The 23669-nt window shown below is 45.4% G+C and overlaps 1 protein-coding gene across 1 annotated transcript in view; it reads right to left on the reverse strand.

Annotated features, from left to right (window-relative positions):
• LOC138297168 (solute carrier family 22 member 7-like) overlaps positions 1 to 23669 on the reverse strand; it is a 229137-nt gene that overhangs the window by 80584 nt on the left and 124884 nt on the right. The gene's annotated exons all lie outside the window — the stretch shown is intronic.

Genomic DNA, 23669 nt, shown 5'->3' on the forward strand with positions numbered 1-23669 from the left:
AGGCCCAATGAACAGAGTACCATGATCCTGGTTGCAACAGTGAGATGTGGGGCACAGACGAGTGCTGAGCTGAATGGTGTTGATGTCTGGCCCGTAGTCGAGGTGATACGTTGATTTTCTTCACGGAGTAGTAACGATGCATGGGAACTGAAGAAGTGCCAAGCTCAGAAGCGTTGGTTCTGAAGTGCGATACGCCAGGTTGAGGAGATGAGTTATCTCTCAAAGCTATTGCGATGGCAAGACGTTGTTCAGAAAGACAGGCTCTCAAAGGGATGTGTTGCTTCCAAGAGCTATGCACCAATTCTACTCCCCTAACAATATCGATGAGCCTGGTTCTGCCCCAAGCAGACTGGAGATGTGTTGACTTTTCTGGCACAAATACCTGGGTCCACTTCCAGTGAACAAGGCATAGGAGCAGAAATATAGACTTTGATATCTCAGAGTCTCAAGCAACAGGAGCCAAGCCAACAAGGAGTTTAGCTCTCCCTTTGCAAGATCAGAGAGAAGCAGGACAGCTCAGCAGAAAAACATTCCTTCCAAGCCCAGCAGAGTGACAGTACTTGATGCAGCAAAGCAGTTCTTCTGACAACGTTCAGTTGTAGGTCGAGAAGTCCCATATTTGGTGGGGACAGAGACTCACTACTTATACCCAGTTGTGCATTTGAAGTGGGGGAGACCTTAAAGAAGGGTCTTTGAAGTGCACAGAGACCCTTTCTTCCCAGTCCTGGCTCTAGACTATTAGATACTTATCCCTTTGAGTGGAGACAGACACGGCCTATTCAGGTGTAACTGTCAGTCGTTCCCTCCCTTCCTGCCCAGAAAGATCCATGAGAATGCAGATGAGTGCTCAGCCATATCTAACCTTCCTATGTTTGTGGCTGTCTAGAGGGAAGTTAGTGGAGACAGACACTGCCTATTCAGGTGGAACTGTCAGTCGTTCCCTCCCTTCCTGCCCAGAAAGATCCATGAGAATGCAGATGAGTGCTCAGGCACATCTAACCTTCCTATGTTTGTGGCTGTCTAGAGGGAATGCACAAACTGTAGATGTCACCCACCCCAAATGTGTTTTGGGGGTAGGTTGCAGGCACACAAAGCTGTAATAAGCAATAAATGTCTACTTTGTAAAAGTAGCATTTCTAAAATAGTAATGTTAAATCCAACCTTACCAGTAAAAAGGATTTATCATTACAAATCCAGTGATATGAAACATGACATAGCTACTACTTCTCAATCAGGAATTACATCTTAAAAGTGTAATAAGGAATTCCCAATGTTAACCTATGTTGAGGAGTAGGCCTCACAGTAGTAAAAAACAAATGTAGGTGTTTTTCACTACTACGGCAAGCAAAACCCAAAAGTACATGCTCTACCTTTTACGTATACAGCACCCTGCCAAATGGGCTACCTATGGCCTACCTTAGTGATGACGTATGTTTAACAAAAGGGGGGTTTAAGGCTTGACAAAGGGTTTAAAATGCCAGGTCAAAGTGGCAGTAAAACTGCCCACAAAGGCTCCCCACTGGCAGATGATAAAACATGTTTCAAGAGCTACTTGTCCGGGTGGCACAAGCAGTGCTGCAGGCCCATTAGTAGCATTTAATGTAGAGGGCCTGGGTGTAGGGTATACCACTTTACAAGTGACTTACAAGTAAATTAAATATGCCAATTGTGTATACACCAATATTTCCATGCTTCGAGGAGTGAGCACAGGCATTTTTGATCTAGTAAAGTGCTCAGATTCGTAAGACTAACAGAAAGAGATAATCAAAACTTGGAGGAAAAAGGCAAAATGTTTAGAGTGGCCCTTCAGAGAGGGCCATTTTTCAACACCCTCTGTTCTACTTGAAAGTGATATGTAAAATAAAAAGAAAGGTTTTGTAGAACCTATTGCCAATTGAGTGTTAAGTCAAGAGGTAAGGCCAGGATAAAGTTAATGTTTCTGCCAGTTGTAGGTGTTTTTTTGTGCGTGTGGGATTAGACATTGGTGCTCCATTTGATGCCACTCAGAATCAGGCAACAAATATACCTTGTAAGTGATATATCACGCCACCAGGTAAATGAGGAACACAATTACAAAAGAAGTAGCTAAGGCTCTCTTAGGGGTTGTTTCGAGGGTAGGGTTCCTAAAGACTGTGATTTCCATTTGAGGAATTATTTTATCTCCTTTATTGAGATCGATGTGGGAGCAAACTGGTGACATATCACTTCTCCAGTGCATCCCATCCATAAAACAATGGGTTAGTGGAGAGGTTTAACAAGACACTTAAAAGCATGATAGGAACTCTATCAGCTTACAACAGGGAAAATGGGATATGTTCCTGCACATCTCTTATTTACTTACAGAGAGACTCCAAAGAATGGAGTGAATTTCAGTCTCTGGACCATTGTTTGGGTACCCAGTGTGTGGCCTCCTCACCATGGTCAGGAAAGTTTGAGAAGCAATGCCTGAGACTCTCAGATGGAAAAGTGGGCTATGTAATTGACCTATGGAAACTGGTGTTGCAGTACATGAGTTGAGCAAATAGAAAATCATCAGGCTAGCCAACAGGTGATGAAGGAGTGGTATGACCAGAAAGTGACACTGCATACCAGCAGGTCACAAGGTGTTGGTGCTGAAGCACATTTGTCCCTGGTACAATAGCCTAACTTGCATCATTCTTCTTTTCTACTCGCAGATGTGTTAAGAACTTCCAGGTAAGTGACTCCTTTTCCAGATTTTCCACTCTGATTAAAGTGACTGAAACCTCCACAAACTCTTCTTGTTGACTGCTAAATCTGGCTCCTTGTTGACTTTGGCATCTAAGTGAAAATGATACATTTATAAGACCGTTTTCCTATGTTCTGATTTCCATAGAGTGGAACAGAAAATGGTGTCCAAGTTGAGAGTGGAGCCCTATTGTCCATAGGAAATGTGCTTGTTTTCCTCTGTGTGACACTTTTTGTTCAGTCAGTGGTTAAGTTTCTTTTTTTTAAGTACTCCAGAATTCGTGGAGGTTTTGTTAGATTCGCAAATTACCGAAGGAAGAAATTACTTTCAGAGAAATTATTTTCTTAGAAACGTCTAGTTTCATATGAAAACAAACTCTGGCATGTTATTTAAAAGTAAGTCTGATGCAAGAAAACAAAAGAGACATATATATGCAGTTATTTTTTAATCTTAGCACTTTTTTGGCATTTAAGGTTTGTGGTTCCGGTTTTGGATTTGCGACTCTTGCCCGTCGGCCAAGGCAGTGCTTCCTTTCCAGCTACTAGGAGTGAAAATGATTCATTAACCTTTAGAAAACACTTAGAAGTTTAATTGATCTTGAGCATGGATTCCACCACATCCAAAGAGTTCATGGGTATCTAACACATTTAATTGGACTCCTTGCTTTTGGACATTTCTGCAGGAAGAGGAGAATTTAACATTTTTTTCTGTGCTTCATTGTTTGGGAAAAAACACTTTTCTCTTCAAACAATACTTTTGTGTCAGAAGAACAGGATAGAAGAAATACCGAACAAGAGAGGGAGGAATGAAAAGAATAACTGGATGTTATTGAGACTAAGGGTTCTAGATCTGTTCCTAAATCCATTGTATGGACATTTTATTCTATTGTAGCTGATAGAAAAAAATGATATCCAAGTATGTTACTTGTACTTTGTGCAGGAAGAAGCTCTGCAACTGAGGAAAGTGCAGCTTCAGAACATTGGTACAAATGCATCATATTACATGGAAGAAATGGAATTCCCAGGTGGTGAGTAGATCTTGGCAAGATTTACAGATCTTTGAGCGATAGACTCTAAAGACAATGGCTCACTATTGTCACTTGTGTGTGTCACTGAGGAGAGAGCACTGAAGATGTTTTACACTAACACTCTAAGCTGTCATTTATATTTGTGCTTACTGTATGAAAGTTTTCTATTTGTTATTTTTAGTATGAATACTGTAGGAAGTTGGCTCTGTATGTGCTATTTCAAAGTAAGGAATAGCATGCACAGAGTCCAAGAGTTCCCCTTAGAGGTAAAATAGTGGTAAAAAGAGATAATACTAATGCTCTATTTTGTGGTAGTGTGGTCGAGCAGTAGGCTTATCCAAGGAGTAGTGTTAAGCATTTGTTGTACATACACATAGACAATAAATGAGGTACATACACTCAGAGACAAATCCAGCCAATAGGTTTTGTTATAGAAAAATATCTTTTCTTAGTTTATTTTAAGAACCACAGGTTCAAATTTAACATGTAATATCTTGTTTGAAAGGTATTGCAGGTAAGTACATTAGGAACTTTGAATCATTTCAATTGCATGTATACTTTTCAAGTTATTCACAAATAGCTATTTTAAAAGTGGACACAGTGCAATTTTCACTCTTCCTGGGGGAGGTAAGTTGTTGTTAGTTTTACCAGGTAAGTAAGACACTTACAGGGTTCAGTTCTTGGTCCAAGGTAGCCCACCGTTGGGGGTTCAGAGCAACCCCAAAGTCACCACACCAGCAGCTCAGGGCCGGTCAGGTGCAGAGTTCAAAGTGGTGCCCAAAACGCATAGGCTTCAATGGAGAGAAGGGGGTGCCCCGGTTCCAGTCTGCCAGCAGGTAAGTACCCGCGTCTTCGGAGGGCAGACCAGGGGGGTTTTGTAGGGCACCGGGGGGGACACAAGCCCACACAGAAATTTCACCCTCAGCGGCGCGGGGGCGGCCGGGTGCAGTGTTAGAACAAGCGTCGGGTTCGCAATGGAAGTCAATGAGAGATCAAGGGATCTCTTCAGCGCTGCAGGCAGGCAAGGGGGGGCTTCCTTGGGGAAACCTCCACTTGGGCAAGTGAGAGGGACTCCTGGAGGTCACTTCTGCAGTGAAAGTCCGGTCCTTCAGGTCCTGGGGGCTGCGGGTGCAGGGTCTTTTCCAGGTGTCGGGACTTAGGTTTCAGAGAGTCGCGGTCAGGGGAAGCCTCGGGATTCCCTCTGCAGGCGGCGCTGTGGGGGCTCAGGGGGGACAGGTTTTGGTACTCACAGTCGTAGAGTAGTCCGGGGGTCCTCCCTGAGGTGTTGGTTCTTGTAGGAGGCTGGACTGGCTTGTAGTGAGTACCAAGGGGTACTTGCACCTTGCACCAGGCCCAGTTATCCCTTATTAGTGTATAGGGTGTCTAGCAGCTTAGGCTGATAGATAATGGTAGCTTAGCAAAGCAGCTCAGGCTGAACTAGGAGACGTGTGAAGATACTACAGTACCACTTAGTGTCATATGCACAATATCATAAGAAAACACAATACACAGTTATACTAAAAATAAAGGTACTTTATTTTTATGACAATATGCCAAAGTATCTTAGAGTGTACCCTCAGTGAGAGGATAGGAAATATACACAAGATATATATACACAATAGCAAAAATATGCAGTATAGTCTTAGAAAACAGTGCAAACAATGTATAGTTACAATAGGATGCAATGGGGAAACATAGGGATAGGGGCAACACAAACCATATACTCCAGAAGTGGAATGTGAACCACGAATGGACCCCAAACCTATGTGACCTTGTAGAGGGTCGCTGGGACTATTAGAAAATAGTGAGAGTTAGCAAAATAACCCACCCCAAGACCCTGAAAAGTGAGTGCAAAGTGCACCAAAGTTCCCCTAAGGACAAAATAGTCGTGTTAGAGGGAGAATGCAAGGAAAACACAAATCAGCAATGCAACAACGGTGGATTCCTGACTGAGGGTACCTGTGGAACAAGGGGACCAAGTCCAAAAGTCACAAGCAGCTCGGAGATGGGCAGATGCCCAAGAAATGCCAGCGGTTGGTGCAAAGAAGCTCTTACTAGGCTGAAGAACTGTGAATACTGCAGGAACGACAAGGGCTAGAGACTTCCCCTTTGGAGGATGGATCCCCCACGCCTTGGAGAGTCGTGCAGAAGTGTTTTCCTGCCGGATGGACGCCAACAAGCCTTGCTACACGCAAATCGTGCGTTTGGCGTTTTTGGACGCTGCTGGGGCCCAGGAGGGACCAGGAGGTCGCAAATTGGACCTGCAGAGAGAGGGGACGTCGAGCAAGACAAAGAGCCCTCACTGAAGCAGGTAGCACCCGGAGAAGTGCCAGAAACAGGCACTACGAGGATGCGTGAAACGGTGCTCGCCGAAGTTGCACAAAGGAGTCCCACGTCGCCGGAGACCAACTTAGAAAGTCGTGCAATGCAGGTTAGAGTGCCGTGGACCCAGGCTTGGCTGTGCACACAGGATTTCCGCCGGAAGTGCACAGGGGCCGGAGAAGCTTGCAAAGTCGCGGTTCCCAGCAATGCAGCCCAGCGAGGTGAGGCAAGGACTTACCTCCACCAAACTTGGGCTGAAGAGTCACTGGACTGTGGGGGTCACTTGGACAGTGTCGCTGGATTCGAGGGACCTCGCTCGTCGTGCTGAGAGGAGACCCAAGGGACCGGAGATGCAGCTTTTTGGTGCCTGCGGTTGCAGGGGGAAGATTCCGTCGACCCACGGGAGATTTCTTCGGATCTTCTGGTGCAGAGAGGAGGCAGACTACCCCCACAGCATGCACAAGCAGGAAAACAGTCGAGAAGGCGGCAGGATCAGCGTTACAGAGTTGCAGTAGTCGTCTTTGCTACTATGTTGCAGGTTTGCAGGCTTCCAGCGCGGTCAGCGGTCGATTCCTTATCAGAAGGTGAAGAGGGAGATGCAGAGGAACTCGGCTGAGCTCATGCATTCGTTATCTAAAGTTTCCCCAGAGACAGAGACCCTAAATAGCCAGAAAAGAGGGTTTGGCTACCTAGGAGAGAGGAGAGGCTACTAACACCTGAAGGAGCCTATCACAAGGAGTCTCTGACGTCACCTGGTGGCACTGGCCACTCAGAGCAGTCCAGTGTGCCAGCAGCACCTCTGTTTCCAAGATGGCAGAGGTCTGGAGCACACTGGAGGAGCTCTGGACACCTCCCAGGGGAGGTGCAGGTCAGGGGAGTGGTCACTCCCCTTTCCTTTGTCCAGTTTCGCGCCAGAGCAGGGGCTAAGGGGTCCCTGAACCGGTGTAGACTGGCTTATGCAGAATTGGGCACCTCTGTGCCCAACAAAGCATTTCCAGAGGCTGGGGGAGGCTACTCCTCCCCTGCCTTCACACCATTTTCCAAAGGGAGAGGGTGTTACACCCTCTCTCAGAGGAAGTTCTTTGTTCTGCCATCCTGGGCCAGGCCTGGCTGGACCCCAGGAGGGCAGATGCCTGTCTGAGGGGTTGGCAGCAGCAGCAGCTGCAGAGAAACCCCAGGAAGGGCAGTCTGGCAGTACCAGGGTCTGTGCTACAGACCACTGGGATCATGGAATTGTACCAACAATGCCAGGATGGCATAGAGGGGGCAATTCCATGATCATAGACATGTTACATGGTCATATTCGGAGTTACCATGGTGAAGCTACATATAGGTAGTGACCTATATGTAGTGCACGCGTGTAATGGTGTCCCCGCACTCACAAAGTTCAGTAAATTGGCTCTGAACAATGTGGGGGCACCTTGGCTAGTGCCAGGGTGCCCTCACACTAAGTAACTTTGCACCCAACCTTTACCAGGTAAAGGTTAGACATATAGGTGACTTATAAGTTACTTAAGTGCAGTGTAAAATGGCTGTGAAATAACGTGGACGTTATTTCACTCAGGCTGCAGTGGCAGGCCTGTGTAAGAATTGTCAGAGCTCCCTATGGGTGGCAAAAGAAATGCTGCAGCCCATAGGGATCTCCTGGAACCCCAATACCCTGGGTACCTCAGTACCATATACTAGGGAATTATAAGGGTGTTCCAGTAAGCCAATGTAAATTGGTAAAATTGGTCACTAGCCTGTTAGTGACAATTTGAAAGTAATGAGAGAGCATAACCACTGAGGTTCTGGTTAGCAGAGCCTCAGTGAGACAGTTAGGCACCACACAGGGAACATATACATGCACGCCTATGAGCACTGGGGCCCTGTGTGACAGGGTCCCAGTGACACATACATATAGGCCACAAACCTATGAGCACTGGGGTCCTGACAAGCAGGATCCCAGTGACACATAACAAACATACTGAAAACATAGTGTTTTCACTATGAGCACTGAGGCCTGGCTATCAGGATCCCAGTGAGACAGTGAAAACAGTGACAAACACCCTGACATACACTCACAAACAGGCCAAAAGTGGGGGTAACAAGGCTAGAAAGAGGCTACCTTCTCACACAACCCCCCCCCAAACGAAGGACAATAAGGCTAACCTTGGCCAGTTGAGACTTTATTGTCTAAGTGGTGATAAGTAGAGAGTAGCTCTGCAATAGACTGGTTACTCCCTTTATCATCCACTATATGGTTACTTCCCTGTGGGGATGTAAACCACCCTGTTTGAAGTTTTTTAGCTAACCAACAATGTGAAGATGTATTTTCAGAGTTTCTATCAGTAAGTTTTAGTTTAGAGCAGTGGGAATTATCCACTGAACCTATTTGTAATGATGGAAATGCCAGACAGGGATGCTGTCTCAGTAAAGCCATAGCTGGGCAAAAACTTTGTCCATTTGGCTGGAAGAGGGAACAGGGATGCTGTTTCTCTTGAGTTGGAGCAGGGCAGGGATGCTGTCCTATGAGCTCCACACTAGGGCAGGGATGCTGTCCTAAGTGTTGTGAGGCAGTACAGGGTTTCTGCACTAAAGTTTCTCTGGGAGGGTTGGAGGGATGCTCCATGTTAACTAAAATGGTGCTCTTTTTGTCACCAATGTTAGTTATCCCACAGAGAGGTACTTCTACCTCAGGGAGTCCAGCTATGCCAGCTGATGATTCCCTTGGAACAGGTGCCACCCCAGGAGAGGTTTCTCCCACCACAGGAATGGTATCCTGAATGGTAGGGTGGTTAGGGGATACTGTGATACCCTTTTTACCTGTTGATGGAGAGGGATCCTGAGTTTTCAGGCCTTCTCTCCTTTGCTTTTTCATTTCACTTGAAATGAGAGGGAACAATTCCTCAGGGATGCCCAGCATGGCTGCATGGGCATAAAACTCTACATCAGCCCAACCTGAGGCCTCTAGGTCATTACCTAAGAGACAGTCTACAGGTAAGCTAGGTGATACCACCACCTGCTTAGGGCCAGTAACTCCACCCCAACTAAACTGAATTATAGCTAAGGGAAGAAACTTAGTGGAGTTATGGACATCAATAATCTTATACTGTTGTCCAATGATGTGTTGTTCAGGAGGCACTAGGTTTTCAGTCACCAAAGTGAAACTGGCACCTGTGTCCCTGTAGGCCAAGGCCTCAACACCATTTATTGAAACTGTCTGCCTGTACTTATCCATTGTAAGGGGACAAGCAGCCAGTGTGGCAAGGCCAATGCCACTAGGTGTGACAGAAACTGTCTTGGGACTGATTACATCAGTTTCCACTATGGACCCATAAGTGAACCCAACTACACCCTTTGCTTGACTGTTGCCAGCAGTCCCACCACTAGTACCACTACTGCTAGGGGCACTAGAGCTTGATGTATTAGTGGTGGTAGGCTCAGGGGGTTTACCTGGACAGGACTTATCCCCTGGCCTATGGCCTCTGTTTTTACACACAAAGCACCAAGGCTTTTTAATGTGTGCAGGTTGGGAAGAAGAGGAAGAATTTGTTTTATCCCCACCCTCTGAAGAGTGTTTAAGATTTGAAGTGGGATCTTTGGTTTTACCCTTATCCCCATGCTTATCTTGAGATTTTTCACCATCTTTCTTCTTATTGCCATCTTTGTCACCCCCTGTATGAACTTTTCTGTTCACCCTTGTTCTGACCCATTTGTCTGCCTTCTTTCCCAATTCTTGGGGAGAGGTCAGATCAGAGTCTACCAGGTACTGGTGCAACAAATCAGACACACAATTATTAAGTATATGCTCTCTCAGGATTGTGTTATACAGGCTTTCATAATCAGTAACTTTACTGCCATGTAACCACCCCTCCAAGGCCTTCACTGAATGGTCAATGAAATCAACCCAGTCTTGTGAAGACTCCTTTTTGGTCTCTCTGAACTTTATCCTGTACTGTTCAGTGGTTAAGCCATAACCATCCAGGAGTGCATTCTTAAGAACTGTAAAATTATTGGCATCACTTTCTTTCACAGTAAGGAGTCTATCCCTACCCTTTCCACTAAATGATAGCCATAGGATAGCAGCCCACTGCTTTTGAGGGACATCCTGTACAGCACAGGCCCTCTCAAGTGCAGCAAACCACTTGTTAATGTCATCCCCCTCCTTATAAGGGGGAACTATCTTGTGCAGATTCCTGGAATCATGCTCTTTTGCAGGATGACTATGGGGAATACTGCTGCTGCCACCATGGGTATCTAAACCCAACTTCTGTCTTTCCCTCTCTATTTCTAAAGACTGTCTATCCAAATCCAGCTGTTGCTTCTTGAGCTTCAGTCTGGTTTGTTCCACTCTCAATCTATTGAGCTCCCTTTCTAACAATCTGTCATCAGGGTGGGTGGGAGGGACATTTCTAGATACAGAGGTATGATGGGAATGAACAGAAGGAGACCTGTCCCTTACAGAGGGCACCCTAACAGCTTGGCTACCAGCATAATGTGAGATCACATCCTCAGTATGGTGTGATTCAACCTCTGTACCAACTATGCTAGACTGTCTAGTAATGGGCAGGCTGAGAAGTTTCTTTCCTGAACCTTTTCCTGGGGGAGTCCCTGGATCAGATTGAGAACCATTAGCTACTTTTTCTACAGATTGGGCACTTATGGCCTTATCCTGTACTCTAAGCATATTAATTAACAGTTCTAAGGAAGGATTCTTCCCTACACTCAAACCTCTCTCTATGCAGAGACTCCTTGCTCCTTTCCAGCTAAGGTGATCATATGCAAGTTTGGACAGTTCAACATTTTTTCCTGTGCCAGACATTTTTTAGAGAGAGTTAAAGTGATAGAAAAAGAGAAAAAAGTTTTCAGAACTTTTTGGAAAGACAGAAAAAAACTTTTTAAACTTTTAAGAACTTTTTTGAAAGTTTAGAAGTACTTTTCAGCACTTAGAAAAGAGTGAAAAGAGGAAATGCAAAACTTTTTTTTCTATGTGTATATACACTGACCTTGTTTTGTATATTTTTCTCTTATGAAAAGTACAATGACAAGAGTGGTAAGTAGTCTCAAGCACTTATCCCACCACTGCACAACCAATGTAGGAGGCTGGACTGGCTTGTAGTGAGTACCAAGGGGTACTTGCACCTTGCACCAGGCCCAGTTATCCCTTATTAGTGTATAGGGTGTCTAGCAGCTTAGGCTGATAGATAATGGTAGCTTAGCAAAGCAGCTCAGGCTGAACTAGGAGACGTGTGAAGATACTACAGTACCACTTAGTGTCATATGCACAATATCATAAGAAAACACAATACACAGTTATACTAAAAATAAAGGTACTTTATTTTTATGACAATATGCCAAAGTATCTTAGAGTGTACCCTCAGTGAGAGGATAGGAAATATACACAAGATATATATACACAATAGCAAAAATATGCAGTATAGTCTTAGAAAACAGTGCAAACAATGTATAGTTACAATAGGATGCAATGGGGAAACATAGGGATAGGGGCAACACAAACCATATACTCCAGAAGTGGAATGTGAACCACGAATGGACCCCAAACCTATGTGACCTTGTAGAGGGTCGCTGGGACTATTAGAAAATAGTGAGAGTTAGCAAAATAACCCACCCCAAGACCCTGAAAAGTGAGTGCAAAGTGCACCAAAGTTCCCCTAAGGACAAAATAGTCGTGTTAGAGGGAGAATGCAAGGAAAACACAAATCAGCAATGCAACAACGGTGGATTCCTGACTGAGGGTACCTGTGGAACAAGGGGACCAAGTCCAAAAGTCACAAGCAGCTCGGAGATGGGCAGATGCCCAAGAAATGCCAGCGGTTGGTGCAAAGAAGCTCTTACTAGGCTGAAGAACTGTGAATACTGCAGGAACGACAAGGGCTAGAGACTTCCCCTTTGGAGGATGGATCCCCCACGCCTTGGAGAGTCGTGCAGAAGTGTTTTCCTGCCGGATGGACGCCAACAAGCCTTGCTACACGCAAATCGTGCGTTTGGCGTTTTTGGACGCTGCTGGGGCCCAGGAGGGACCAGGAGGTCGCAAATTGGACCTGCAGAGAGAGGGGACGTCGAGCAAGACAAAGAGCCCTCACTGAAGCAGGTAGCACCCGGAGAAGTGCCAGAAACAGGCACTACGAGGATGCGTGAAACGGTGCTCGCCGAAGTTGCACAAAGGAGTCCCACGTCGCCGGAGACCAACTTAGAAAGTCGTGCAATGCAGGTTAGAGTGCCGTGGACCCAGGCTTGGCTGTGCACACAGGATTTCCGCCGGAAGTGCACAGGGGCCGGAGAAGCTTGCAAAGTCGCGGTTCCCAGCAATGCAGCCCAGCGAGGTGAGGCAAGGACTTACCTCCACCAAACTTGGGCTGAAGAGTCACTGGACTGTGGGGGTCACTTGGACAGTGTCGCTGGATTCGAGGGACCTCGCTCGTCGTGCTGAGAGGAGACCCAAGGGACCGGAGATGCAGCTTTTTGGTGCCTGCGGTTGCAGGGGGAAGATTCCGTCGACCCACGGGAGATTTCTTCGGATCTTCTGGTGCAGAGAGGAGGCAGACTACCCCCACAGCATGCACAAGCAGGAAAACAGTCGAGAAGGCGGCAGGATCAGCGTTACAGAGTTGCAGTAGTCGTCTTTGCTACTATGTTGCAGGTTTGCAGGCTTCCAGCGCGGTCAGCGGTCGATTCCTTATCAGAAGGTGAAGAGGGAGATGCAGAGGAACTCGGCTGAGCTCATGCATTCGTTATCTAAAGTTTCCCCAGAGACAGAGACCCTAAATAGCCAGAAAAGAGGGTTTGGCTACCTAGGAGAGAGGAGAGGCTACTAACACCTGAAGGAGCCTATCACAAGGAGTCTCTGACGTCACCTGGTGGCACTGGCCACTCAGAGCAGTCCAGTGTGCCAGCAGCACCTCTGTTTCCAAGATGGCAGAGGTCTGGAGCACACTGGAGGAGCTCTGGACACCTCCCAGGGGAGGTGCAGGTCAGGGGAGTGGTCACTCCCCTTTCCTTTGTCCAGTTTCGCGCCAGAGCAGGGGCTAAGGGGTCCCTGAACCGGTGTAGACTGGCTTATGCAGAATTGGGCACCTCTGTGCCCAACAAAGCATTTCCAGAGGCTGGGGGAGGCTACTCCTCCCCTGCCTTCACACCATTTTCCAAAGGGAGAGGGTGTTACACCCTCTCTCAGAGGAAGTTCTTTGTTCTGCCATCCTGGGCCAGGCCTGGCTGGACCCCAGGAGGGCAGATGCCTGTCTGAGGGGTTGGCAGCAGCAGCAGCTGCAGAGAAACCCCAGGAAGGGCAGTCTGGCAGTACCAGGGTCTGTGCTACAGACCACTGGGATCATGGAATTGTACCAACAATGCCAGGATGGCATAGAGGGGGCAATTCCATGATCATAGACATGTTACATGGTCATATTCGGAGTTACCATGGTGAAGCTACATATAGGTAGTGACCTATATGTAGTGCACGCGTGTAATGGTGTCCCCGCACTCACAAAGTTCAGTAAATTGGCTCTGAACAATGTGGGGGCACCTTGGCTAGTGCCAGGGTGCCCTCACACTAAGTAACTTTGCACCCAACCTTTACCAGGTAAAGGTTAGACATATAGGTGACTTATAAGTTACTTAAGTGCAGTGTAAAATGGCTGTGAAATAACGTGGACGTTATTTCACTCAGGCTGCAGTGGCAGGCCTGTGTAAGAATTGTCAGAGCTCCCTATGGGTGGCAAAAGAAATGCTGCAGCCCATAGGGATCTCCTGGAACCCCAATACCCTGGGTACCTCAGTACCATATACTAGGGAATTATAAGGGTGTTCCAGTAAGCCAATGTAAATTGGTAAAATTGGTCACTAGCCTGTTAGTGACAATTTGAAAGTAATGAGAGAGCATAACCACTGAGGTTCTGGTTAGCAGAGCCTCAGTGAGACAGTTAGGCACCACACAGGGAACATATACATGCACGCCTATGAGCACTGGGGCCCTGTGTGACAGGGTCCCAGTGACACATACATATAGGCCACAAACCTATGAGCACTGGGGTCCTGACAAGCAGGATCCCAGTGACACATAACAAACATACTGAAAACATAGTGTTTTCACTATGAGCACTGAGGCCTGGCTATCAGGATCCCAGTGAGACAGTGAAAACAGTGACAAACACCCTGACATACACTCACAAACAGGCCAAAAGTGGGGGTAACAAGGCTAGAAAGAGGCTACCTTCTCACAGTTCTCCACCAGCCGAGTCGGGGTCGCCGGGTGCAGTGTTGCAAGTCTCACGCTTCTTGCGGGGAGATTGCAGGGGTCTTTAAAGCTGCTCCTTTGGATAAAGTTGCAGTCTTTTTGGAGCAGGTCCGCTGTCCTCGGGAGTTTCTTGTCGTCGTCGAAGCAGGGCAGTCCTCAGAGGATTCAGAGGTCGCTGGTCCCTTTGGAAGGCGTCGCTGGAGCAGAGTTCTTTGGAAGGCAGGAGACAGGCCGGTGAGTTTCTGGAGCCAAGGCAGTAGTTGTCTTCTGGTCTTCCTCTGCAGGGGTTTTCAGCTGGGCAGTCCTTCTTCTTGTTGTTGCAGGAATCTAATTTTCTAGGGTTCAGGGTAGCCCTTAAATACTAAATTTAAGGGCGTGTTTAGGTCTGGGGGGTTAGTAGCCAATGGCTACTAGCCCTGAGGGTGGGTACACCCTCTTTGTGCCTCCTCCCAAGGGGAGGGGGTCACAATCCTAACCCTATTGGGGGAATCCTCCATCTGCAAGATGGAGGATTTCTAAAAGTTAGAGTCACCTCAGCTCAGGACACCTTAGGGGCTGTCCTGACTGGCCAGTGACTCCTCCTTGTTATTCTCATTATTTTCTCCGGCCTTGCCGCCAAAAGTGGGGGCCGGGGCCGGAGGGGGCGGGCAACTCCACTAGCTGGAGTGTCCTGCGGTGCTGTGACAAAGGGGTGAGCCTTTGAGGCTCACCGCCAGGTGTTACAGCTCCTGCCTGGGGGAGGTGTTAGCATCCCCACCCAGTGCAGGCTTTGTTACTGGCCTCAGAGTGACAAAGGCACTCTCCCCATGGGGCCAGCAACATGTCTCTAGTGTGGCAGGCTGCTGGAACTAGTCAGCCTACACAGACAGTCGGTTAAGTTTCAGGGGGCACCTCTAAGGTGCCCTCTGGGGTGTATTTTGCAATAAAATGTACACTGGCATCAGTGTGCATTTCTTGTGCTGAGAAGTTTGATACCAAACTTCCCAGTTTTCAGTGTAGCCATTATGGTGCTGTGGAGTTCGTGTAAAACAGACTCCCAGACCATATACTCTTATGGCTACCCTGCACTTACAATGTCTAAGGTTTTGCTTAGACACTGTAGGGGCACAGTGCTCATGCACTGGTACCCTCACCTATGGTATAGTGCACCCTGCCTTAGGGCTGTAAGGCCTGCTAGAGGGGTGTCTTACCTATACTGCATAGGCAGTGAGAGGCTGGCATGGCACCCTGAGGGGAGTGCCATGTCGACTTACTCATTTTGTTCTCACTAGCACACACAGGCTTGTAAGCAGTGTGTCTGTGCTGAGTGAGGGGTCTCTAGGGTGGCATAATACATGCTGCAGCCCTTAGAGACCTTCCCTGGCATCAGGGCCCTTGGTACCAGAGGTACCAGTTACAAGGGACTTATCTGGATGCCAGGGTGTGCCAATTGTGGGATCAATGGTATATTTTAGGTGAAAGAACACTGGTGCTGGGGCCTGGTTAGCAGGGTCCCAGCACACTTCTCAGTCAAGTCAGCATCAGTATCAGGCAAAAAGTGGGGGGTAACTGCAACAGGGAGCCATTTCTTTACAAATACGATCCGTTGTTTTGTTACATTACATACATATGTTTGGGGGTAACTGTTATATGATGTTATGTCAACATAATGACTCTCAAGTTCCCTTGTAATTTAAAACTATGTTCATTCTAGTAGCAACTCATACTGTGTACTCTAGATTTGTTTTTTAAAATTTAAAATTAAATATTTTGTAAGGAACATTCAGTTTTCTTGTGATCCCTGATTGTGTTATTCATTTATGAAAGAGGTTTTGGTATTCCACTAACTGTCCTGTTATACCTCAAACACGTCTTAAATACGCAGTACTCAGTGGATTGTGTATGGTGTGCACTTCACATAATTTTCAGATGCAGGTCAGCACATTGAGCCAAAAATCTGAAACCTGAAACTGTAGAAGACTCTAGATAATGTAACACGTTCTTTAGCAATAGTGTTCCCAGTACACCAACTGCCATATACTGGTCTTCCACAACCTCACTGATTTTGTGTTCCTGTAACACATCTGTATCTCCACATAATCCCCTATTTCAGAAAGTATCCCCCTTTAAAACCTTCCCCCTTAGAGCTGGCAGGTGAGGGAAGTTTTGGTGGAATGCCATTATTAATCTAGGAGTAGGGCAAATGTTGAATGTTCCCAATACCTTTCTGCAGCTCTACAACCATTCCAGGACCACAGGGCATTACAATTGTTGCTTAACCCTTCTTGAATCAATTATAGCCTCAGTCTCAAAGCCAAGAGACCCATCCTTGAGGACTCGAAGTAGAGGGGCAGTTATATTACATGTGGCAGGTTTCACTCTGGATAGGTGGAAGACCAGATTAACTGTGCCAATTAGGATACTGAGAAAGGTCCCACAAATGTAGGTGCAAACCTAGGGTGGAAACTAGGCAATGTTAGGAAATGGGTAGGCAATGAAAACCTAAACCTCTTCTTATGATTAGGATTCTTCTGTCAATGATGATTAGCAAATTGTTTACAATGAGTATTGGCTTACTACAGATAGAGTAGAGTATTGGCTTGTACGGGAGAAATGTTAGGTAGTTTGGCTGTAACAAATGGGACTGAGCTGAAGTGTATGACTGCCAAAGAAGAAAAAGAAACAAGAGTGACCTAAGGATGAATGCAGTATATTGTTATAAGCTAGTTCTGTTATTGGTAGACACAAAGCCCACTGATCCTCTTGATTTATCGTATAGCATCTAAGGAACTGTTCAAAGGAGGGATGTTTGCAAATGACAGCTAGCATTCTTGAAGTTGACTGTCCCCAATCTATGATATAATGTATTCCAAAACTTTTTAATTAACTGGGCACCTCAGTTCATGATTGTCTATGAAGGCAATCGTTGTTGTATTATCTGTCAAGAATATCTGCCAACATAGAGTGGTCTTCCAGAACCTTACAGGTTTTCTAATGCAGATTTTATGATGTCCTTTCCCAGAAACAAATCCCATCTTTATAAGTGACAAATCTTCTACAACAAGGTCATATGCAATCCTGCTGGTGAAGGATTACCTGAAATTGTTTTTAGAAGGCGCAGGAAACCATAGGCCTATGCTGTCAATCTGTGGGATTGCATTGTTCAGTATACTTAGCATATGCTACGGTCTCAGCTAGGGTGAGCCAAATTGTGATGCTACTTGAAGCAAATTAACGACCACAAGAGGATTTCTAAAAGTTTATTTTGTTCAGCAATTCCAGTTTTTTTTACTCCCTTTTACTGCCTTTGACTCCTTTTAGTGTTTTGATGCTTGGGGAGATGGATCACCCCAGAGCACCAATCACACCAGGACAGATACTGTTAGAAATCTTGCTTTTCTAATGGTACATCTCGCTAGTGTATCCCTGCTTGGGGTTCAGTGCAAGAGGTCAGCCCCAAGTAGGGCTCTACTTACTAACCACTAAGGATGGTTTCAAGCGGGGCGACTTCCTAGGAAAGACCACCTCCACCCCTCCAATGCCAAATAGTCTGCGACAACTGTGAGGCATATCCCATCTATCGTATTACGATCCCATTATATCCAATGGGGATTGTAATACGGCAGATAGGATATCTGTCATGTTTGTGACAAAGTATTCCCTCCCCCAACATCTCAATCTACCCCCCAGGTGGCAGACAGGGCATTGACCACTAGGGCCTGTGGAACAGAATGTGCTTCTTGAGCTCAAAGGCAATTGTGCCTGCTCCTAATGCCCCTCAGGCACTTTGGCATTATGGAAGCATCTCCAGATGCTTGTGAACCCTGTTGACAATATAGATCATGCAGGTGAACTTCCTGTGTACTCGTGATCATGAGAAGTCATTCATCATATGCATGGGCGCATGGGCCCTTCCAAATAGGGGACCACTTAGACCCTGCACCTCTGATTTATTATAGACATGGGTGAGGAGGCAAAAAGCAGCCAGCAATAAACACTTCCTGCCTACTGTGTTGTTTCTTTACAATTGTGTCTATATTTTATGTCATATATTCTACTGTATAATATTAATACAGTTTGTTCTAGATATTGAGTTACATAGTTCTGATTGGTCAGTCTAATGCAGGTTGATGTTTCAAAATAGACGTTGTATGATTTATTTTGTTAATTGTTGTTTGATTTATTTTGTTAATAATAAGGAATTACATGATTTGTTCTGTCAATAATTAATTGTTCCCAGGTGATAGTAGAGTACATTTACCATAATTGGGTTAGATTCTGTTAATGTTAGCATAAAAGAGAAGTGTTCAAATGAAGGTGTTTGTTCTTTCATGAGATTTCCGCATTTAATATGGTGTTTGAAAATGCCAACCTCACCCCATCTGCTCTGTTGTCTTTGATGAGGTAGATAATAAGTACTGTAAAGGGACCATTAGCTCTGTGGCAGGCTGTGCATAATCTGCTAGATTATTTCCTGTTAATCCCAGGGTGATTCCCTAGATAATATCGGCAATATCAAGGTTGTACTTTACCATCTATCTGCACTTGTGAAGGGGGCACTACAGGGATAATTCCAGTGGGAGAGGGTTGGAAGCATTAGATATTTCAACTTTGCATAGGCTGGTGTGGGAAACCTTCTTAGCTCAGGCTGGATAGTAAATATTTCTTCTGCTGTTTATCATAGGAGCATTGTAGATGAAAAAGGATTTATTTTTGCCTTCTTTGACTTGGTTTATTATGCTCCTTCTGTCTGGATTGTGGTCTGTCAGGAATAGATTAATACCACTTCTAGAGAGAGGGGAGATGATTCTCCCAGTTAGTGCGTCATCTCTATTGCACGGTCAGTTCCTTTGGAGAACACAGTGGACCTCATTTCATTGGCTAACATCTTTATACCACTGCAAATGGGAGTACAAGGTGATGGGCAATTTACATGGTCCATGAGTGGGCGAGAGGATGTGTAGAGATTATACTGATTGGTTGGTGCCCTAGGGTGATTATGTTTCGAATGTGTGGGAGAGAGAACTTGGGGATTATTTTGGGGTAATAGGATAGTATAAAAACAAGGAGATTTTGCAGTGTCCCCCCACTTTTTGCTCATATTCTTGACTACTAGATGCTGGTTTTCTGACTCCGATTGTGGCCTGGGATCTTCTAACCAAGCTCATGGTCTGTGCTCTAGTAAAAAGGTACATGCTAATTAGGATAGTTACAGCTGGTACAGAAAACCTTCCTGAAAGTCCATAGTATATAGTAAGGCATGTAGGTTTAGAGGCCCAGTAGATTTAATGCACTTAAGTGTGTACTGTTGTGTGGCCTGCTGTCACTTAAAAAGTCAGTCCTGCTTTACAGGCTGCTTTTAATTTAAATTTGTGTGTAAATTGGACTTTAGAATTAAAATTACTTCCAAAGTCTTAAACTACCTTATTGTTACATAAATATCTCCACTAGGTGCCCCAGGGGTAAGGTGCATTTTAACTTTAAGCAGGGACATTATAAAATATGTTTTATAACCCATTATGAAAGAAAAACTGCCAATTTTGTTTTTCCCCATTGTAGTGCATAAGGTCAACGGGCTAACCTAGGAATACTTTACTATAGCATAACTAATGATAGGAATACGCTACAAATATCATTCAAGTAACAGCTCGTGCTTACCCCCACAAATTGTAAGCAAGTGTATACTCTTTAGAAAGAATGCTGGACATGTTGAAAGACCCCATTGTGTGAGGAAAGGTGTGCGGGCAGGTAGGTGACCAAACTGCATGGCCTCAACTGCTCAGTACATCCCTGGCGGGGAGAGGCAGCAAGTCCTTGAAGTATGGATAAAACTGTCCAAACGTCCCTCTGAATTATTAAACAAGGGGTCCTGGCCTTTGCCTAATTCAGCTCATTCTTTGAAAGTGTTATATTTTGTAATGGACTCCTCCATTTTTCTTGCATTAGTAGGGGAATGACTCTAACCCCCTCTCTTGATGTATAGTAATGGTTTGGTCCGTGATGTCACTGACATAATTGAAATAAATGGTCGAGGGCAGTTTTCCCGCCTGACGGAAATAAGGGAACACTGTGTGGAGTGTTGGATTTATGGATGTTAGTGCTGCTGGGTTCCCGTGGCCCCGCACACACAACAGAAAGCACCAACCAGGTAGATCAATGGTGAAAACACACTCTCTCCTCTGCCTGTCTCTCCTAGACTTGCGTCCACTTGCAGTCATACACTTCCATGAAACGAACAAATATTTTAAATAAAACGGAATCCTCTTTTAGAGTAAACATATAGATACAAAAATGTTTAAAGTCTAATTTTTTACAGGTTGACTTATTAAATATTGAGAGAAACCGTGTGTTTGAAAACTAAAAATGCCTTGTCTGGGCGCACCAGAGATCTGCACACGCGTGTTCAGTTTTCGGTCACAGGCAGTCGTCACCGGGTGACTGCACACTGACTGTCACCAGCGGAAAGAAAGAGACTAGAATTAAAGCCGTTTGGAAGTCTGAGCGACTAAAAATGGAATCACCAGGCTGTCTGCGCTGACGCGAAGCGCTTGAAGCCCCGTTTATTTCACCTCTCAGAAAGTGACGCCTTGAGCTGCTGAGATATTAAAGAGCTAAAATCCCCTGCACAGCTGTGTGCAAACCTATGTCTGTAGGAGCGGATACAAAGTACATTGTACCCGCAATGCACCTTTCATTTTGTGAAGGCCGGAAAAACCCAAAGTGCAATAGTATTAACATTAAAAGTTTTGTGTTAAAAACAATGAGGCCAGCTGCGACCCCACACGTTCATGACTTGTGTAGAGGTAAGTGCTCAAGTAAAGTTTACTCATGTTGGCGCATGTGGATCGCTCCCTGTGGACAAGACATTACCTCGTCTAATGCGCAGCATGTGCATGTTGTGAGGGTTGGCAGGGAGGGGCCCCGAAAGGGAAAGCGCTTGTTCTGTTGCTAGCACGGATGCATTTGCAATGTGACTTGATTTACTACAGACTCGGGCATTTTGTTAAACAAAGCAGTATTTATGAAGTTGGTACCTTACTGATATGCTCCTCTGTAGGACTTTGACATGGAGTAAAGCGCTATCCACATCAGCAGCGCCCACCTCCTAGCTGAACACTTCCTTGACATTAAGGGGGCGTCCTTCCCATGCGCTCATGGGGTCGGGGGCGCTCAGAGAAACAACAAGCTGTGCGAGTCATTTATTTAAATCTTCCATAGTTGTGATGCAATGGCTGGAAAAGGCGAGGCGCAAAGAAAACACGTTTATAGTTTTGCTCGCGCTATCATAGCTGGAACGGATGTAAGTGTTTACCGAAAAGTTATGAGGGAGGGAGGGGCTCCGTTAATCTCAAATCAAAGACGCCAAGGTATTGAACGATTTCGGTCATGCCTACGGACTTTAAACACGGCCTACGCGGGAATTGGGAAAAGGTAGAATTTTATTTTTGCCACAACAAGTTTGTTCTCAGCGCAGGGCTCTAACGCGCCGGACACCCCCCCCCCCAATTGCTGGTCGTGGGTAGACGCAAAAAGAAGGCTTGTCACTGGCGATCACCAGAGAGAATGAGGGTCCTGTACTTCAGTGCTCTCCACTGAGCCTGCTTTACCCCTCCTTCCTCGGCTTCCACAGCTTCCTGAGTGGTTCTCCGGCGGCATGGGATCCCTTTGTGTCATCCATTTGCACCTTCTTAGTTCCCATGCTGTGGGACTTCTGTGCACACTGCCTGGTCTTCTGAGGGCTCTCCGAGTTGCTGAGAGCCCCTTCTGTCTCCCCCTCCTGGGAAGAGGCCATCAGGCCCCTCCTGGTCCCGGGCAGCACCATTTTCCGCTAACCGCAAACTTTGCGTGTGTCAAGGCTTGTTGGCAGAATCCAGCGACGAGAACCAGATTGAAATCTTCCATACAGAGTGGAACATCATCTGCACCAACCAGGAACCTGCATCCATCTTCTTGAGTGCAGTACTGACTGTTCTTCTTCACTGGTGGTTCTTCTTTTGCACCTTCATCCGGGTTAGCACGGGCTCCTGTTCTCCCTGGACTCTTCAGTACTTCTTGGACTTGGTCCCCTTCTTCCACAAGTGTTCAGGTCCAGGATTACATCGTTGGTGTCTTGCAGTCTCTTCTGGATCTTGCATAATCTTCTATCAAGTGTTTTTGTGTGTTCTAGGAAACTTATTGTGATTTACTCCTTCTTCTTTCCTGGGCTCTGGGTGGGTTCTATTACTTACCTTTGGTGGTTTTTACACTCCCAGCGCCCCTCTACATACTACACTTTCCCATTCCACTATTTCAGTATATGGTTTGTGTTCCCCTAGGACCATTGCTATCTATTGTGATTTTCACTATTTGCACTGTTTCTGTACTGTTTTAACAGCTATTACTGCATTCTAGTGTATATACTGTGTATGGTACTTACCTCCTAAGGGAGTATTGTCTCTAAGGATTTTTGGCATTTGTGTCACCAAAATAAAGTACCTTTATTTTTGTAAGACTACGTATGTTTCTTTCATGTGTGTAAGTACTGTGTGACTACAGTGGTATTGCATGAGCTTTGCATGTCTCCTTGATAAGCCTCAGCTGCTCAGCTACCCTTAGACAGCCTGGCTTCTAGACACTGACTATATTTTACTAATAAGGGATAACTGAACCTGGTATGAGGTGTAAGAACCTTTTGTACCCACTACAAACCAGGCCAGCCTCCTACACATTGCAACCTTTTATGTTAAACTATTTGAGTGCTCTTTGTGTCTAAGCACTAGTTTTACTTTTAATCTTTAAAAAATAATTGCCACTTTTAGATTTATTATAACTATCACAGAAAAGAATATTCATATCTCAGAAATATTATATATTTTTTGTTGTTTTGGTGTCATTTTACTCATAAAAATATTTCTTATTTTTATAAATTGGTGTTTGATTTTCATATTGTGTTGTGTCTTACTTATTTAATGTATTGGTGTTTTTAAATACTTTACACACCTGTCTCCTAAGTTAAGCCTGCCCGCTCGTTGCCAGCTACGAAGGGTTGAACAAGGGAATCATTTATTAAGACCTTGACTAGACCTTATATTGTGATTGTGGCCTTAATTCTAGTGGCGGGTACATATGAACCCTACTAGTAAACTATGGGTGTTCATAGGCGTGTGTGTCCATGGAGTTGTGGTTAATATGTGTCTGTGTGAAGGAGGATGTATTGAGTTGGGACAATAGGAATAATGATTGAGGAGATGTTGAGTTGAGCAGTTACATATTTGAATAATTGTTGGAAAATTAGAGAAAACAGGCCAATTTTATTTTATTCTTTATTGTCTTTCTGGACTGATTTTCTAGTTATAGGCAGCATGGTTATTTCTAACACTATTCCTTCAAGAAACAAATTGTGATAATGGATATTGAGT

Source organism: Pleurodeles waltl, chromosome 5 (assembly GCF_031143425.1).
Source record: "Pleurodeles waltl isolate 20211129_DDA chromosome 5, aPleWal1.hap1.20221129, whole genome shotgun sequence".
Taxonomy (NCBI): Eukaryota; Metazoa; Chordata; class Amphibia; order Caudata; family Salamandridae; genus Pleurodeles; species Pleurodeles waltl.